The sequence below is a fragment of the Euprymna scolopes genome, chromosome 28 (genome assembly GCF_053919585.1).
Source record: "Euprymna scolopes isolate OS-2025 chromosome 28, ASM5391958v1, whole genome shotgun sequence".
Classification (NCBI taxonomy): Eukaryota; Metazoa; Mollusca; class Cephalopoda; order Sepiida; family Sepiolidae; genus Euprymna; species Euprymna scolopes.
Window position 1 is genome coordinate 34,204,450 of NC_136509.1, and position 10,613 is coordinate 34,215,062.

Below are 10,613 nucleotides of genomic sequence, written 5' to 3' on the forward strand. Positions count from 1 at the left end.
ACATAGGTTCTTGATAAGTTTTATAGGGGAGGGTACATAGGTTCTCGATAAGTTTTATAGGGGGAGGGTACATCGGTTCTTGATAAGTTTTATAGGGGGAGGGTACATAGGTTCTTGATAAGTTTTATAGGGGGAGGGTACATAGGTTCATGATAAGTTTTATAGGAGGAAGATAAATAGGTTCATGATAAGTTTTATAGGGAGAAGGGTACATAAGTTTTATAGGGGGAGGGTACATAGGTTCTTGATAAGTTTTATAGGGGGAGGGTACATAGGGTCTTGATAAGTTTTATAGGGGGAGAGTACATAGGTTCTTGATAAGTTTTATAGGGGAAGGGTACATAGGTTCATGATAAGTTTTATAGGGGGAGGGTACATAGGTTCTTGATAAGTTTTATAGGGGGACGGTACATTAGTTCTTGATAAGTTTTATAGGGGGAGGGTACATAGGTTCTTGATAAGTTTTATAGGGGGAGGGTACATAGGTTCATGATAAGTTTTATAGGGGGAGAGTACATAGGTTCTTGGTAAGTTTTATAGGGGGAGGGTACATAGGTTCTTGATAAGTTTTATATGGGGAGGGTACATAGGTTCTTGATAAGTTTTATAGGGGGAGGGTACATAGGTTCTTGATAAGTTTTATAGGGGGAGGGTACATAGGTTCATGATAAGTTTTATAGGGGGAGGGTACATAGGTTCTTGATAAGTTTTATAGTGGGAGGATACATAGGTTCATGATAAGTTTTATAGGGAGAAGGGTACATAGGTTCTTGATAAGTTTTATAGGGGGATGGTACATAGGTTCTGAGATAATTTTTATAGGGGAGGGTACATAGGTTATTGATAAGTTTTATAGTGGGAGGGTACATAGGTTCTTGATAAGTTTTATAGGGGGAGGGTACATAGGTTCTTGATAAGTTTTATAGGGGGAGGGTACATAGGTTCATGATAAGTTTTATAGGGGGAGAGTACATAGGTTCTTGATAAGTTTTATAGGGGAAGGGTACATAGGTTCATGATAAGTTTTATAGGGGGAGGGTACATAGGTTCTTGATAAGTTTTATAGGGGGACGGTACATTAGTTCATGATAAGTTTTATAGGGGGAGGATACATAGGTTCATGATATGTTTTATAGGGGGAGGGTACATAGGTTCTAGATAAGTTTTATAGGGGGAGGGTACATAGGTTCATGATAAGTGTTATAGGGGGAGGGTACATAGGTTCTTGATAAGTTTTATAGGGGGAGGGTACATAGGTTCATGATAAGTTTTATAGGGGGAGGGTACATAGGTTCTTGATAAGTTTTATAGGGGGAGGGTACATAGGTTCTTGATAAGTTTTATAGGGGGAGGGTACATAGGTTCTTGATAAGTTTTATAGGGGGAGGGTACATAGGTTCATGATAAGTTTTATAGGGGGAGGGTACATAGGTTCTTGATAAGTTTTATAAGGGGAGGGTACATAGGTTCTTGATAAGTTTTATAGGGGGAGGGTACATAGGTTCTTGATAAGTTTTATAGGGGACGGTACATAGGTTCATGATAAGTTTAATAGGGGGAGGGTACATAGGGTCTTGATAAGTTTTATAGGGGGAGGGTACATAGGTTCTTGATAAGTTTTATAGGGGGAGGGTACATAGGTTCTTGATAAATGTTATAGTGGGAGGGTACATAGGCTCATGATAAGTTTTATAGGGGGAGGGTACATAGGTTCTTGATAAGTTTTATAGGGGGAGGGTACATAGGTTCTTGATAATTTTTATAGGGGGAGGGTACATAGGTTCTTGATAAGTTTTATAGGGGGAGGGTACATAGGTTCATGATAAGTTTTTTAGGGGGAGGGTACATAGGTTCCTGATAAGTTTTATAGGGGGAGGGTACATAGGTTCATGATAAGTTTTATAGGGGGAAGGTACATAGGTTCATGATAAGTTTTATAGGGGGAGGGTACATAGGTTCTTGATAAGTTTTATAGGGGGAGGGTACATAGGTTCTTGATAAGTTTTATAGGGGGAGGGTACATAGGTTCATGATAAGTTTTATAGGGGGAGGATACATAGGTTCATGATAAGTTTTATAGGGGGAGGGTACATAGGTTCATGATAAGTTTTATAGGGGGAGGATACATAGGTTCATGATAAGTTTTATAGGGGGAGGGTACATAGGTTCATGATAAGTTTTATAGGGAGAGGGTAAGGTTCTTGATAAGTTTTATAGGGAGAGGGTACATAGGTTCTTGATAAGTTTTATAGGGGGAGGGTGCATAGGTTCTTGATAAGTTTTATAGGGGGAGGGTACATAGGTTCTTGATAAGTTTTATAGGGGGAGGGTACATAGGTTCATGATAAGTTTTATAGGGGGGGTACATAGGTTCTTGATAAGTTTTATAGGGGGAGGGTTGACAGGTTCTTGATAAGTTTTATAGGGGGAGGGTACATAGGTTCATGATAAGTTTTATAGGGGAAGGGTACATAGGTTCTTGATAAGTTTTATAGGGGGAGGGTACATAGGTTCTTGATAAGTTTTATAGGGGGAGGGTACATAGGTTCTTGATAAGTTTTATAGGGCGAGGGTACATAGGTTCTTGATAAGTTTTATAGGGGAGGGTACATAGGTTCTTGATAAGTTTTATAGGGGGAGGGTACATAGGTTCTTGATAAGTTTCATAGGGGGAGGGTACATAGGTTCTTGATAAGTTTTATGGGGGAGGGTACATAGGTTCTTGATAAGTTTTATAAGGGGAGGGTACATAGGTTCTTGATAAGTTTTATAGGGGGAGGTTTCATAGGTTCTTGATAAGTTGTATAGGGGGAGGGTTGATAGGTTCTTGATAAGTTTTATAGGGGTAGGGTACATAGGTTCTTGATAAGTTTAATAGGGGGAGGGTACATAGGTTCATTATAAGTTTTATAGGGGGGTTGATAGGTTCTTGATAAGTTTTATAGGGGGAAGGTACATAGGTTCTTGATAAGTTTTATAGGGGGAGGGTACATAGGTTCTTGATAAGTTTTATAGGGGGAGGGTTGATAGGTTCTTGATAAATTTTATAGGGGGAAGGTACATAGGTTCTTGATAAGTTTTATAGGGGAGGGTACATAGGTTCTTGATAAGTTTTATGGGGGAGGGTACATAGGTTCATGATAAGTTTTGTAGGGGGAGGGTACATAGGTTCTTTATAAGTTTTATAGGGGGAGGGTTGATAGGTTCTTGATAAGTTTTATAGGGGAAGGTACATAGGTTCTTGATAATTTTATAGGGGGAGGGTTGACAGGTTCTTGATAAGTTTTATAGGGGGAAGGTACATAGGTTCTTGATAAGTTTTATAGGGGAGGGTACATAGGTTCTTGATAAGTTTTATAGGGGGAGGGTACATAGGTTCTTGATAAGTTTTATAGGGGGAAGGTACATAGGTTCTTGATTAGTGTGGCAACATTATGGAAAAATGTCACTCTGAGAATCTGCAGTCAGGAAAGGAAATTCGGGGAGGTAGACAACCCTGATTGCAAGTGGGCGAAGTTTGAATGCAAAGAGTTTAGCTTTGTCGGATGCTGACTTTAAATTTTCACAAGATCAACGACCAGAAGTAGTGAGTGGAGGGAAAACTGAGTGATTTTCAAAATGGAGACTGAGCATCATTCCCGTTCGTTCATACTTGAACTTCTAACCTTTCATGTGTTAAGTTTGAATTGTCGTTATGTGTGTGTTTGTCTTCATAATAAATGTGTATAGCCATATAACAGCGAGTGATTTTCTTATTTGTTCATAATTATTCCATATGCTACAAACATACCCCCCCCCCGTGAAGACTGGACACCCTGCGGTAAAATATTTTATGTTATATCCATCTTAACGCACCCCACTATATAACAGAGGGTATGTAGCTGTCTATACTGATGATTACCGACACATTCTTTTAAAATGTGGAACACAGAGGTATTTCAGATATGAACGTTTGGAAGTTGTTCAAGTCAGCCATAGAGTATCGATATATTGTACGATGGAGACAGATTTTTATCATAATTGAAGAATTCATTGTCTTGCTGTCAGCAGAATTCAAGAGATATAACTTAAATATGATTATAGGTATGGTTATTATGTGACCCAATGAAGAGTTAGTTCGATATTGACTGATTACTTAATTATTCCATAATTGACTTAAAAAAAAAAATCAAAACATGGATTTCATGAACCAAGCTTCTTTCTTAGAACTGCACGCCTGTGGAACTCTGTTCCCTCTGCCTGCCTACCACCTGACTACAACTTGGATGTGTTCAAGTTCAACGTTAACAAATTCCTAATGAACCGCCCCCTTAAGTAAACACTTCATCAAATCTCCACACTAACGTACTGTACTTGCAATAACCCTTATCCCTGAGTGGCTTCCGGGCCTTGATAAGTGGTGATCACCGTGTAAAAAAAAAAAAAAATTGAAAGTAAACATACTTTTGGTGTGACAAGTATCACCAAAACCTTATTTAATTCAACAGGTTATAGTCATTGGGTTTGCGTGACAACAAAAAAGCATCGATTTTGATCATTGAATTTATATATCTATAAGTGAAATTGTCTGACTGTGTGTATGTGTACATTTCCCTACCAAACTACTCTGTCAATTTTAAGTCTATAAACTCGAGATTTGACATAAGGGGTATTGAGATTTGGGAAAATCTTTTTAATCAGATTTCGGCCAGAAATTTAGCTGTCAAGGGGTCAAAGTTCTACGATTTGACCTTTGAAAACTCTACCAAACTCCTCTGCCAATTTTGGGTCTAAACACTTGAAATTTTAGCTGTAGGTTACTTGGACATGGATCTAACTTTTTAATTTAATTTGAGCCCAAAACAAATGTTAAGGAGTCAAAATTCGGGTCAAAGTTTAAAAAAATTTGACCTCTGCGGTCTCTACCAAATTACTCAGCCAATTTTGGTCTAAACATTTGAAATTTTACATAAAGGGTATTCAGATATGTAGCAAACTTTTTAATCAGTTTTTGGGCGAAAAATTTTGCTGCCAAGAGGTAAAAGTTGAAAGAGTTGATCTTTGCGGACTCTATCAAACTCCACTGCCAATTTTGGGTATAAACACTTGAACTTTTGGATTTTAACTGGACATGAATCAAACTTTTTAATATATATACATAAAGTTATGAACATTATATAGGGCCCGAGCAAAACCGAGCTGAACCGTTAGCAACAAATAAAAACAAATTATGTAATTGTAATTTCATGTGCTGTGGACGGAACTCAGGGTTGTATTTTGGGTCTCATAACACCAAATATAGTCATGTGGTCCCTGGCTTTAGTTGGGCAATTTTGGATGATGGTAGCATCTTTGAGTATGGCCAAAAACTGCTCGTGACTTGTCTGGTGGTCAGGTGTGTGTGTGTAATATATATAATTTATAATGACATACCTGTTGCTGCATAGCCTTCTGTCTTTTGGCTGCTGCCTGGCGGATTCGCCTATGTCTTGGGGAAGCATGCACGACAGACACAAGACGATGTATGTTTCTATATATTGGTTTATTTCACACCGAGGCATCTCATCTTCCGCAGCATGGAGTGAAATTGATGATCTCGAACTTGTGGCGTTTCTCTGAATCCATTTGGAGACCGTCACCCCCTTATGGGGGGGGGGCTGTTTAACCCGTCCTGCTTTTTTTGGTGTCTCAAATCCAACTCACTAAACTTAACTCAGCTTATTCAAACCGAAACCTTTGACACGTCATGTCCGATCCCCATTCGTGTACTTTGCAGTGCAATTTCATCAGTCACCCAAGTTTGATACCTGTCACAAATGACACTTTGACCCCTTTTTGCACCTGCAATGCTTGCTCAACTCATTGTTTCCCACGATTCAATCTGTTGTTTACTCTGCTAGATAGATAGATAGATAAACAGATAAAAGACAATTAAATGCTTCTACCCGGCATTGCCCGGCATTTTACTAACAATTTTATGCAAGAGATAAGAATATAATATTACTTTCAATCATGAAATGTTCATAGTGCAAACCATGTGCTTGCGTAAAGAAAATTGGGTTAAACGTCACAAGTCACAAATATTCATAGTGTCAATAATAAAAATCAGTATTGACTTGGATTTTAAACGGTCGAATGACAGAACCTGTCTGGATGAAAGATCATTTTGGCAGATAACCATTTTAATGCTCATTACAACAAAGTATGTAGATACCGCCACTGCAAAATCTATGCAGAGATGCAGCTGAAAACATTGCTAAACATTTGGGGTATGAACCTTCACCCTTAACAATAAATGGAAAGGTGGCAGTATACTATGACAAAGGTGGTGAAGAAAAAAAATAAATACACAACAAATAAATGTTACCAAAGGCAAGCTAACTTACTCTTCATCCTACCTGATAAGTTTGTTGTGTTTTAACTGGTTTTAATGTGTTTTTATTTTAAAAAATAAAATTGTCGATTTAGAACAAAAAAATCGAAATGAGGGTCTCCTTGGAGCCATAGTCGAGTCTCGATAATCATTCGAAAATTAAACAAAATACCAATAAAAAATTATAGTTCACTTTATTGGTGACATTTATTGGGTGTATTTTTATCAGTATTTTATTTAAGTTTCGATTTTTAAGCGATTATCAAGGCTCGACTATGGCTTGAATGAGACCATCTTTTTTTATATTTTAACTCAACAGGTTTTAAACTACCTTTTATTTTAACCTAAAAACACTTTTAATTGTACATTTCCAAATGTAAAATAACCCCTTTTTGAACCGGTTTTATGAATACCTCAGAAATTTCTTTGAGAATTGACACAAAAATATAACTATCCTTGTAATAGTCGTCTATCACTTAAATTGGCCATTGTACCGTATTCTGTGACATCAGCAGGTCATGTGACTTTAATGAAAGGGCCTTATATATTATGAATCATTTTTCTTTACTATTCTTAGTACAATAGAGTTACCTCCCTTGGAATAATGAGTTGCCGAATTGCCAATAGTCGTCTACCACCTAACCAGGGCTATTATACTTTATTCTACAACGTCAGCAGGTCATGTGACTTTAATCGAAGGGCCTTCTATTTACATTGACCAGGCTTGAATGAGTTAATATGCGTGTTTACTCTATTTTTATAAATTTAACTCAGTCAAATCAAGTGTATTAGCCCCAAGAGGTAGCCTTGTTGATCTTTTCTTTTTATAAATGGTTACTGTTGCTTAGGACTCAAGGGCCACTTGAGGACAAAGAGTTAAAGATATTAGTTGGGCCATGAGTGCCATTATGCAAGAATTGGAAACAACCAGTAGATCGAGCAGAATATTTTTTGAGACAAACTGTTCTTATTTACGAGGGCAGAGTCAGACACAAGGCTGGTCTTTAATGTGGGGAAAATCCAGCTACCCCCCCCCCCCCCATAAAAAAGAAGGGGTATCTGGATAGAAAAAAAAAATTGTCTCAATCATGAAGGATTTCTCCTCCACTGACTGAGGACAGAAAAGGTGAAGTGTAGCATCAGAACAGATACTACACTGTGATCTCGACCTAGACAAATTTTATCCGTGAAGTGATCGCTTCAAATTAACAGAACCAAAAATGAAAACAGAAACACACAAAAAATTTATGTTTCTGGATTTTTGCGATGTGGATTGATAATCTGGATCATTCGGACCGCTGTTCTCATCTTGAGTGTTATTCACATGTTTCTGCTGATGTAACCTCCAACCTTCTTCAGGTCCATCTTACTGAACTTGGGAATCTGTATGAAATTTTGAACGGAACCCTTTATTTAATTCACGAGGATAGCATGCTCTCATCCTGTCAGCCATGACCAGGTAGACGTGCTCAGTAATTTGCAGTTGTATTCTGAGTAACACTAACACTGAGGATTGAACCTTCAACCTCCAGAAGAGTATCACTGGCAACTGAATTTTACCAAGTGCTTTATCCGCTATGCCACGGCTTCTTGCAGACAATTCTGATATGAATTTTGGGAGTCTTTAACCTATTTTTGCTTTTAAATATACAATCTTACTATACTATACTGTCACTATAAATCACTAATACAAAATACACCTGAAGAAGGTCGGAGGTTACATCAGTCGAAACGCTGCGAGAATGACACTCAATATGAAAACAGTAGTTCGAATAATACAACTAATATAAAAAACAAACTTGATAAACAAAAATACATGTATAGATATATATATAGTTTAAGTTCTGGTCCGAAAATTTTCCAAATGAATAACATTTAAAGGCACTTACATTCAGAATAAAAATTAAGGTGCTTGTTCAGAATCTACCCTCACCCTATGAAAAAACAAAAATAAAGAAACATCATGATGTTAGTCCTGAATATGACCTTGAACTATATCCGATGGTGAGATCCCAGCTTGCGAGCTTTGGGGAGTGTGGAGCCACCTTTTAATTGCGATTGCTCCCAGGTCCACTCTGACACCTGGTGTGGTAGTACCTGTTCGGGTTCCAACTACGGGTTGAATAGAAACCGACTTAAAAGAAGCACAGATATACTCTATTAAAATATTTTTCTTTAAAAATCACTGGATTCGGCATTAAATAACCGTAAAAGGGTTGATATGCCGTAAAAGAAAAACAACCAACCAACATCATGATGTTACCAAAGGTGAAAGAAATATGTTATCGAGGTGAAAAGAAAATATCGTACACCAAAAATCATGTAAATTGATCAGGTAGTTTTATTTTTATAAAGAATATAATTTTTACATTTCCCATGTTAAGAATGGTTTTCTAAAATTTTGCATGTTTGAAGTAGTTGGAATTTTCTTCCTTGTTCTTTCAGCCATTATAAAATATAGAGCCCATGTACAGACCCCTACCCTACATGAAAAACAAAACAAAACATCTTTATCATGTATGTGCCCGTGATGGAAAAAAAAAAAAAAAAAAATCATAAATTACTTAAGTAGTTTTATTTTTAAATAAAGAAAATCATTTATTAAGTGAATTTTTCATATGCCCATCCTCATGTTAAGAATGGCTTTCTAAAATTGTGAATTTTAATTATTTTCCTTATTCTTTCCATAGTTTAGACATAAAATTTGATTTTCTTTTTTGAAATAAAACTGCTTGATCAATTTGCGTGATTTTTAGTGTACAATATTTTTTTTCTGTTACAAGTAAGTACATCATACAGATTTTTCTTTATTTTTGTTTTTCAATGAAAGAAATTTTGGACAAACACCAAAATTAGCACTTTGCGTATATATATATATATATATATACATATATATATATATACACACTCAAGATTTTAGCCTGTTAAAAACAGGCAAAAATTATAAGCTGCTGACCTAGAATGAATGCTTATGCCAAATTGAATATGGTTACATTTGTTCTCATTTTTACATTAAAAAACTAATCCCTATTAATCCTTAACTGTTCATCAAATGGATACCATAATACTTAGTCCACAACACCTTCTTACAAAAATCCATACAAAATTTCAAGCAGATTGACCAAGTAGTTTCTGAAACAAAGCGGAACCGACAGACTAAAAGAAATATAATATAGATTGAAACTTTTATTTATACTGACTCGGTTTGACGGCCAAGGGAGATAACTCTAACGAATTAGTTTTCACACATACGCATAAAGTCTCAAAACCACCTTGAAAAAAAATCTGAAGTCAAGGTTTAATTTGGGATCATCCTGGTGACATAGAGCCTAACCTAAACAAACTTCAGTCAGAACGTGGTATAGTCTAGCTTGGTCCATTCTGCTAAGCATTGCCTTCCCTATAGGTGGTAGATTATTATACGTTGCCCCGTGTCAGTAAATGGGTTTATTCTTGGCTATTTTTATACCTGGCCAGAGTTGATCCCCTCAGGGTAGCTAGTTTTCTCAGTCTTGTGCAAGATTTCGCTGCAGTGGAAATCAAGTAAATCGTAAGGTACAAGGTCAAGGTCATTAGTTTGAAAGACCTTGTGAGAATGAAAATTTGGTCAAATTTAATGGTCATTACCAGAGTAGAACACTTATAAAAAAAAATTTGTATAAGTTACAAATAGTTTTATGTTGTTTTTTTTTTTATATATTACTATACGAGAAATCATTTCCATTTAAAATCCATTTAGTATTACGCATATAAAATTGAAAAAGGCACATTTGAAATTTGATTTCCCCCTTTCAAGTCAAACATGATATAAATGCTATCATTATCTCCAAAAAGCAACATGTAAAAGCTAAACATTTATCTATATAAATATGTTTTATTTATATATGTAGATGTGTGTGTGTGTCTATATGAAAATATTTAAATGATGAACTCTTAAATTACTGGTTGCATAACACTGAAATTAATAGGAAGCAGTAATCATACACCAACGATGATTTATAATAAGTAAAATCTTTGTTTGGATGATTAACGCGCACAGAAGTCAGCACAAGGTTCATTTCAACTTGCTGACATATCTGTAATAGGCTTTGCATGCGTAAAATTAATCATAACTTCAAACGACTTAATTTTCAAACTTTCTTATCTGTCTGTCGGGTTAGCTTAAAAGGTAGGGAACATGGTTGGAGTGCTAAATGTTTGGGTTTCAGCTCTCGCTGTTGGCACCCAAGTTATTTTCTTTTCAACTTTTGAAAGCACTACT